This window comes from Tachyglossus aculeatus, chromosome 5 (genome assembly GCF_015852505.1).
Source record: "Tachyglossus aculeatus isolate mTacAcu1 chromosome 5, mTacAcu1.pri, whole genome shotgun sequence".
NCBI lineage: Eukaryota > Metazoa > Chordata > Mammalia > Monotremata > Tachyglossidae > Tachyglossus > Tachyglossus aculeatus.
The window spans coordinates 23,498,534-23,508,060 of record NC_052070.1 but is presented as its reverse complement, the minus strand read 5'-3'; the positions used below and the strand labels follow the sequence as shown (position 1 = coordinate 23,508,060).

The following is a 9,527-nucleotide window of genomic DNA, read 5'->3' as shown; positions in this document are numbered from 1 at the left end:
CACCTTTCATCATCATCATGATCATCAATCGTATTTATTGAGCGCTTACTGTGTGCAGAGCACTGTACTAAGCCCTTGGGAAGTACAAGTTGGCAACATATAGAGATAGTCCCTACCCAACAGTGGGCTTTGCAGTCTAAAAAGTGGGCTCACAGTCTAAAAATGGCATTTGTTAAGCACGTACTACGTGCAAAGCACTGTTCTAAGTGCTGGGGGGGGGGGATACAAGGTGATCAGGTTGTCCCACGTGGGGCTCACAGTCTTAATCCCCATTTTACAGATGAGGTAACTGAGGCACAGAGAAGTTAAGTGACTTGCCCAAGGTCACACAGCAGACGTGGCGGAGCTGGGATTCAAACCCATGACCTGTGACTCCAAAGCCTGTGCTCTTTCCACTGAGCCACGCAGCTTCCCACCTTTCTTGCTGACCTCCTGACTCCTGTGTCTCCTCACACTAGTCCACATTTCGCTCCGCTGCCTGGATCATTTTTTCTACTAAAACATTCAGTCCATGTTTCCCCACTCCTCCAGAATCTTCAGTGATTGCCCATCCACCACCCCATCAAACAGAAACGCCTTACCAAAGGCTTGAAAGTACTCAATCACCTTGCCCCCTCATATCTGACCTCCCCGATTTCCTAGCACAATCCAGCATACACGCTTGGTATCGTTTTCCTCGTTAGTATAGTGGTGAGTATCCCCGCCTGTCACGCGGGAGACCGGGGTTCGATTCCCCGACGGGGAGAAAACAAAATATATTGAGAAGAAGCATGGCTCAGTGGAAGGAGCCTGGGCTTTGGAGTCAGAGGTCATACATTCAAATCCTGGCTCCGCCAATTGTCAGATGTGTGACTTTGGGCAAGTCACTTCACTTCTCTGTGCCTCAGTTACCTCATCTGTAAAATGGGGATTAAGACTGTGAGCCCCATGTGGGGCAACCTGATCACTTTGTAACCTCCCCAGCACTTAGAACAGTGCACATAGTAAGTGCTTAATAAATGCCATTATTATTATTATTATTATTATGAATGCCAAACTACTCATAGTACCTCAATTTCATCTATCTTGCCACCGATCTATCTTTACGTCCTACCTCAGGCCTAGGACGTTCTCTCTGTTCACATCCAACTTAGTACAGTGCTCTGCACACAGTAAGCGCTCAATAAATACAATTGAATGAATGAAATCTGAGAGACATTTAATATCTCCACCTTCAAAGTCTTATTGAAGTCACGTCTCCAAGAGGCCTTTCCTGACTAGGCCCTCATTTCCACTTCTCCCGCTCACTTCTCCATCACTCCTTGCATTTGGATTTTCACCGTTTTAGTTCTCCCTCAACCCCACAGTACTTATATACACAACCATAATTTATTTATTTATATTGTCTGTTTCCCCCTCTAGATAGTAAAAATTGTGGGTGGGGAACATGTCCACCAACTCTGTTACATTGTACTTTCCCGAGTGCTTACTGCAGTATTCTGTACACTGTAAGTACACAATAAATATGACTGATTGAATGATTAGTAGCTCATGCTAAGGACAACAGAAAAGATGAATAAAGGGGGTAAACTACCCCCAAATCATTGTGAAAGGATGGTTTTGTTATTGCTTGGGAGTCACACAATTTCAAGCCAAAAACAAATTTAGCACCTAAATTGAAGAATTAATGTTTCATGAAATAGCAAATTCTACTCTCCTCCCAGACACTGTGTGCAGTTTGTTTTTTGTTTTATTTTTTTAAGTAAAGCAATAAGAAAAGTCTTCCACAAGTATGAAAACAATAAATATTTAGTGGATATGGTTATGGATATGAAGCACCTTGTTAAAATGCCTAGAGTGAGAAGCAATAGTCCGTTTTCAAATCATGCCTTGAAAAGTAATGAGAGTTGCGGAATTTCACCAGATTCTGAAGGGGAAACTCTACTCAAGTACCTCGAAGAACTGAAAAACCCTGATTAACCATGTGTGCTAGCATTTACCAGAGACACGAAAGCAGCGTGGCTCAGCGGAAAGAGCCCGGGCTTTGAAGTCAAAGGTCATGGGTCCAAATTCCGGCTCTGCCAATTGTTGCTGTGTGACTTTGGGCAAGTCACTGAACTTCTCTGTGCCTCAGTTACCTCGCCTGTAAAATGGGGATGAAGACTGTGAGCCCCCCGTGGGACAACCTGCTCACCTTCTAACCTCCCCAGCACTTAGAACAGTGCTTTGCACATAGTAAGTTCTTAATAAATGCCATTAGTATTATTATTATTATTAAATGCAAATTAAGATTTAAACCTACAAACTAAGATTTATACTGGGAAATCTCCAAAATAAATCATCAACCTCCTTTTCCCTGGCCTACCTTCCCATCAGCTTAATCAAGGCAGTATGGGTTTATACGTGTGAAGACACTAATCAGAAGGAAAAAATGAGAGCATGGAAATCCTTCCTCACCTTGGTTGAGAGAGGTTCAGAGACTTGACTCTTCCCAGGACCGTGCTCTATTTTGGTGCAAAGAGGTCAACCTCTTAGCTTCCCCGAGAATGCAATTTTTCCTTTTCCTTCCCTACTATTCCCTGGCTTCCCTACTATTCCCAACAGGATTTTTTAAATGATCATACTTTGAAACCACCAGTAGAAAGGCCCTCTCCTAATCCTCCAGAAGCGATGGGAAAGGAAGCAAGGAGTACTGGAAGAAATTATATTTAACACCATTCTTAATGGCAGAGATATAATAGTAATTGTGGTATTTATTAAGCACTTAACTATGTACTAAACAATGGGGTTGTTAACATCAGAATGAACCAATGATCCAAGACAAAAACATGGCTCTGAGAATTAAAAGACCTAATTAGCAGTATGGCCTAGTGGAAAGAGCTGGAGCCTGGGTGTCAGAGGACCTGGGTTCTAATCCTGGCCCAACCAGTTGCCTGCTGAATGACCCTGTGCAAGTCACTTCTCTATGTCTCAGTTTCCTCAACTGTAAAATGGGAGTTCACTGCTTGTTCTCCCTCCTTTTTTTAATGGCATTTGTTAAGTGCTTATTATGCAGTAGGAGCTGTACTAAGCACTGGGGTAGATACAAGCTAATCAGGTTGGACATAGTCCATGTCCCACATGGTCTTGCAGTCTTAACCCCCATTTTTAAGATGAGGTAACTGAGGCACAGAAAAGTTACGTGACTTGCCCAAGGTCACCCAGCAGACATGTGGCAGAGCCAAGATTAGAATCCAGGTTCTTCTGATTCCCAAGCCTGTTCACTAATTACTAGGTCACTAGGGAATGTGTCCAACCTAGTTAACTTGTATCTAGCCCTGTGCTTTGAGCAGTACTTTTAAGCACTTAACACCATGGTGTACTGAGAAGCAGTGTGGTATAGTGGATAGAGCACAGATCTTGGTGTCGGAAGGAACTCTCTACATTCATTCATTCAATCGTATTTATTGAGCATTTATAGTGTGCAGAGCACTGTACTAAGCTCTTGGGAAGTACAAATCGGCAACATATAGAGACGGTCCCTACTCAACAATGGGCTCACAGTCTAGAAGGGGGAGAGAGACAAAAAGACAAAACAAATAGACATCTGTCAATACCATCAGAACAATTAGAATTATACCTATATGCACATCAATTAGAGTGAAAAATATGTACAAATACACACAGGTGCTATGGGGAGGGAAAGGGAGTAGGGCTGAGGGAGGGAGAGGGGCAATGGGGAGGGAAGGAGGAGCACTTACTGTGTGCAGAGCACTGTACTAAGCATTTGGGAGAGTGCAGTATAGCAATATAACAGACATATTCCCTGCCCACAAAGTGCTTACTGTCTGGAGTCTAGTCTCCCCTGCTTGGATCTGTGCAGCTCCACTCAACCAGCAACAGGAATGCCCTGCAAATAATTAAGCCATGGAACCTTTTGTGGTTGAACAATCCTTTCATGCACTTCAGTTCTCAGTTTATAAGAAAGGGAAACTATATTAGGAAGTCTGTAAAAAATATTTCAGGAAAGGAAAACACCACCCATTCACTTTGCAGAATGTGGATTGTAAACTCCGGCTGGGATTGTGTCTATCAACTCCATTATACTGAATTTTGCCAAACACTTAGTACAGTGCTTTGCACACCATAAACGCTCAATAAATACTATTGATAGATCAATTGAAATGAAAAAGGGAGAAAGAGGGAATTTGTTTCCTTCTCCTTCAAAGGTGATGTCTTGTCAGAAGCTCCTGATAAAACCAAAGATTTCCTATGGAATAAAGGAGGTTCTAAGTGGAGAACTCTGGTTTCCTGCTTATATTTATCCCACTGTCAGTGCAAACTGTGTTTCTTGGCATTTTTTCCCAGAGGCCGTCCGATCAATAGAGCTGCTTCCCTCTTAACGGTGTCTTTGGGGCCAAGCCAGTGGGCACAGCTGGTAGGAATCTGGGGAAGCAGCTGGAAGTTCATAACTAAGGATTGTGACCGTCACAAGTGGTGAGAAGCCTGAGGCCTGCCTCCTCTGAGCAATTTTCTATTCATGTAGATCAGTGTTCTTAATTTGGCATAATGAGTCAAAAATTTGTTCTTATTGTTCTACGCGTCTGCCCTTCCCCACTTGGGCTCAGAGCCATGTAGGACCAGGACAGTGTTGTAAGTGATTATCATCTGTTATTTATTTCAGTGCTTGGCACAATGTTGGATCCCCTCCTTGTCACCAAGATACTCCCATCCCGATCTGCCCCACACCATGCCTGTGGGATGGAGCAAAGCAGCCGCGGCCTGGTGCCACCTCCACAGAACCTCAGGGAGACTGCAGCGGCTGCTACTGTGGGGGTCATTGTGGCTGCAATTGGGACGGTAGTTCCTGAGCCGTGAGGAGTCTGAAATTCTGCTCCTTCTGCCCCAGCACCCTGCCGATCTTTGTTTCTATGCAGTGCTCTGCACATTGTAACCACTCAATAAATTCCCAAGACTGATGGGTGGATTGATTGATGATGACAAGGCTTTAATCTCATCTCTCATTTTGTGTCTGTCTCCAGTCTCTTTCCCCTTTCATTAGTTTTAGATTGTGAGTCCCTTGAAATACAGGGACTCTGTCTAATTCTTACATATGTATTCTTTCCCAACACTGCATAAAGTGCTTAATAAATACTATGACTACTGTTACTATGGCCTGATATACAGGAAGCCCTTAGTAGATACTATACATGGTAATAATAATAATAATAACAACCACCAGCTAAAAGCTCCAGATCTGAGATTCTATGAGACATTTCTTCACCGATTTTCTGTTTCAGATTTACTTCCATCCTTTATATCAGTGAGGAGACCCCATTATCTGAGGTAATGCGGGCAGTAGCCCCCACAGTTTTTTGAGCTGGATTCCCAGACTTGCTCGTCCCAACTCTCTGACAGACCTGAAAGTACCCAATTAGGTCCGAGAAGACCCAGAATGGCAGCTTTCTGACTTTTTTTCTGGCATTTGTGAAATGCTTACTGTGTGCCAGGCACTCTAATAACTGCTGGGGTAGAGACAAGCTAATCATGTTGGAAACAGTCCATGTCCCACATGGGACTCGCAATCATAATCCCCATTTTACTGATGAGGAAACTGAGACACAGAGAAGTGAAGTGACTTGCCCAAGGTCACACAACAGACCGGTGGCAGGGCTGGGATTAGAACCCAGGTCCTACAACTCCCAGACCCATGATCTTTCCACTAGGCCAGGTGGCTTCCTAAGACCTGTAAACTCTTTGAAGCCTGCCCCTTTCCAATCCTCATCAACCCCTAAAATCCCTGCCCTCTTGGAGGTCCACTCTCAGAATGCAAAGTTGGCACCACTGCTTACAACAGTTTTTCTATAACATCTCTTGAATATTTTTCTAAAGTTGTCTAACATCTTGGGGCTGTTCATTGATAATTTGGTTTCAACTTAAGAACAGGAAAATGTATCTGCTAGACATCTCTAAGTGGCCTATTTCACCCAATTTTCCTGCAGAATAATATCAAGTCTGTGATTTATTCTAATAAATATTCCTCTGTGGGATAAATTGCATTTGGAAATAGTGCACGGATCTCATATTCATTTTAAATTGATAAGCTCAAGGATGCAACATCCGCTATCTCATTATCCCAATTTTTGATGGCGTCAAGTGGGGTTTGACTTTCCTGAACCTCTGCAAAGAAAAAGTACTCTCATTAGACGGAGTTGCATAATACATGAAGTAACCAAAGTAAATGGAAATCCTTTAGTCAACATCAGAAATCCTGCTTATGACTAATGTCCAAATGCATTCCTCAGCAACCCAGAGACCCAAAAAGAAGATTGCTAGCCAAAAGAGGAGCTGCTCTTCCTGGAGGATCCCAAGGAGCACTCGGTTTCCTTTAAGAAAAGAGCCATTCTCGATCCTCTGCAGTTACTTGTCTTCGGAGTGCATTTCCCCTGGTGGAGGCATGGCTCCAAATACCCCTACATCATCATATTAATTAATTCATTCATTCAATCATATTTACTGAGCAAATACTGTATGCAGAACACAGTACTAAGAGATTTGGAGAGTACAATCTAACAATAAACAGACACATTCCCTGCCCACAATGTGTTTATAGTCTAGAGGGGGAGACAGACATCACTATGCATAAAGTACTAAATAAATTACTAAATAAATAAATTATAAGTAAATAATAAAGTGGGCATGAATAAAAGGAGCAAGTCAGAGCGACGCAGAAGGGAGTGGGAGAAGAGGAAAGGAGGGAATAGTCAGGGAAGGCCCATGGCTTAGTGGATAGATCATGGGCCTGGGAGACAGAAAGCCATGGGTTCTAATTCTGGCTCTGCCACATGTCTGCTGCATGACCTTGGGCAAGTCACTTCATTTCTCTGGGCCTCAGTTACCTCACCTGTAAAATGGGGATTAAGACTGTGAGTCCTATGTGGGACAGGGACTGTGTCCACCCTAACTTGAATCTAGCCCAGGGCTTAAAGCAGTGCTTGCACATAGTGACAACTACTATAATAAGTACCATAATAATAAGTCTTTGAAGTCAGGGAGTGGCTTTGCCTTTATAATAATAATAATGGCATTTTTTAAGTGCTTACTATGTGCAAAGCACTGTTCTGAGCACTGGGGAGGTTACAAGGTGATCAGGTTGTCCCACTGGGGACTCACAGTCTTTAATCCCCATTTTACAGATGAGGTAGCTGAGGCACAGAGAAGTTTAAGTGACTTGCCCAAAGTCACACAGCTGACAATTGGCGGAGGCAGGATTTGAACCCATGACCTCCGACTCCAAAGCCCCTGCTCTTTCCGCTGAGCCATGGCTAACTGTTCTCCCATGCCCATCCCAGCAGGCAGAGTGTGGGCAGGAGGGGGAATGACGTGGGGGACAGGGAATGCTGGTAAATCTACAGCTCATTGAATGGCAGTGCAGTCCCTGAGGATGGGCAGTAGAGATTTGGAAGACAACAGTCCGCAGCAGCGGCCCTTGACTTGGTTGACCTAAGGAAAATGGATCAAGAAAGCAGCCCAGCTGTGGTCCAGACAAGGGCAGCGTTGCTGACCCATTGGCTCCTAGGCTTCTCTACACTTAAGTGAGGTCAGGGAAGGGCTATGAGGGCAGCAGGGAGACACCAGATCTACCAACAGTACCAGCTGGTCCCAATCCAGCAATAGGTCCCAGCACAGCTTCGAGGATCCTGGAAATGGACTCTGAACCAGGTTTCTGTGGCAAGCAAAAACTCCTCACTCTCGGCTTCAAGGCTGTCCATCACCTCACCCCCTCCTACCTCACCTCCCTTCTCTCTTTCTCCAGCCCAGCCCGCAACCTCCGCTCCTCTGCCGCTAACCTCCTCTCTGGGCCTCATTCTCGCCTGTCCCGATGTCGACCCTCGGCCCACGTCATCCCCCTGGCCTGGAATGCCCTCCCTCCACACATCCGCCAAGCTAGCTCTCTTCCTCCCTTCGAAGCCCTACTGAGAGCTCACCTCCTCCAGGAGGCCTTCTCACACTGAGCCCCCTTTTTCCTCTCCTCCTCCCCATCCCCCCTGCCTTACCTCCTTCCCCTCCCCACAGCACTTGTATATATTTGTACAGATTTATTACTCTATTTTACTTGTACATATTTACTATTCTATTTATTTTGTTAATGATGAGCATATAGCTATAATTCTATTTGTTCTGACAATTTTGACCCCTGTCTACATGTTTTGTTTTCTGTCTTCCCCTTCTAGACTGTGAACCCGCTGTTGGGTAGGGACCGTTTCTATATGTTGCCGATTTGTACTTCCCAAGCACTTAGTACAGTGCTCTGCACACAGTAAGCGCTCAATAAATACAATTGAATGAATGCATGAACTGGTGCCTGTCCAACCTAGGACAGATGGGAAGGTAGGACCCATCAGTGTGGCTTGAGAGTTGGGAATCAATCAATCAATCACTGCGAAGATCCAGCCATGGCAGACATCGGAGGATGATGGGGTCAGGGACACCCCAGCTCTTCCTATCCCTGTGGGCACTTCCTACCTGTGATCAATTCCTCCATAAGCTGTAGATCTCATGCACTCATCTAGCAGCCTTCCTACCATCCATTAAATTTGGTTCTAATAACCACGGTTTTGTTGAAGCACCAAGGCGAAGACCGCAAGCTCATTATAGGGAGGGAATGTGTCTGCTAATTCTATTATATTGTATTTTCCCAAGCACTTTGTATAGTGCTGTACACATAAGCAGCACTCCATAAATATGATTGATTAATGTCAGGTGCGAGCCCTGCCCCTCGTGGGGCTCACCATCTTAGGGTCGGAGGACAAGGACAGGCATTTCATACCCATTTTACAGATTTTCCATTTTCATTTTCTCTGAGGCACAGAGAAGTTAAGTGACTTGTCCAACAACCAGGCTAGTTGTAGAGCTGGGATTCTAGGCCCATACTCTTTCCACAAGACCACGCTGCTTCCCACGCTACTGGTCTGTGGGTGTGGACTACCCCTTCATTCAATCGTTTTTATTTAGCACTTGTTGGGTGCAGAGCACTGTACTATGTGCTTGGAAATCGGTAACACAGAGACGTTCCCTAGCCTACAATGGGCTCACAGTCTAGAAGGGGGAGACAGACAACAAAACAAAACAAGTCCACAGGTGTCAATACCGCCAGAATAAATGGAATTATAGCTATACACACATCATTAATAGAGTAATAAATATGTACAAATATACACGTGTGGTGGGGAGGGGAAGGGGGTAGGGCAGAGGTAGGGGGGTGATGGGGAGGGGAGGAAGAGGAGAGGAAAAGGAGGAGCTCAGTCTGGAAAGGCCTCCTGGAGGAGGTGAGCTCTCAGTAGGGCTTTGAAGGGAGGAACCGAGCTAGTTTTGCAGATGTGTGGAGAGAGGGCATTCCAGGCCAGAGGTAGGATGTGGGCCAGGGGTTGATGGTGGGACAGGAGAGAACGAGGCCCAGTGAGGAGGTTAGCGGCAGGGGAGCGGAGTCTGCAGGCTGGGCTGGAGAAGGAGAGAAGAGAGGTGAAGTAGGAGGGGGCGAGATGATGGAGAGCTTTGAAGCCGAGAGT

At 45.1% G+C, this 9,527-nt stretch overlaps 1 non-coding gene across 1 annotated transcript; it reads left to right on the top strand.

Moving 5' to 3' along the window:
* Positions 1-673: 673 nt before the first annotated feature.
* On the top strand, positions 674-745 carry TRNAD-GUC. The gene has a single exon. It is a non-coding gene; the product is annotated as a tRNA-Asp (tRNA).
* The last annotated feature ends 8,782 nt before the right edge of the window (positions 746-9,527 follow it).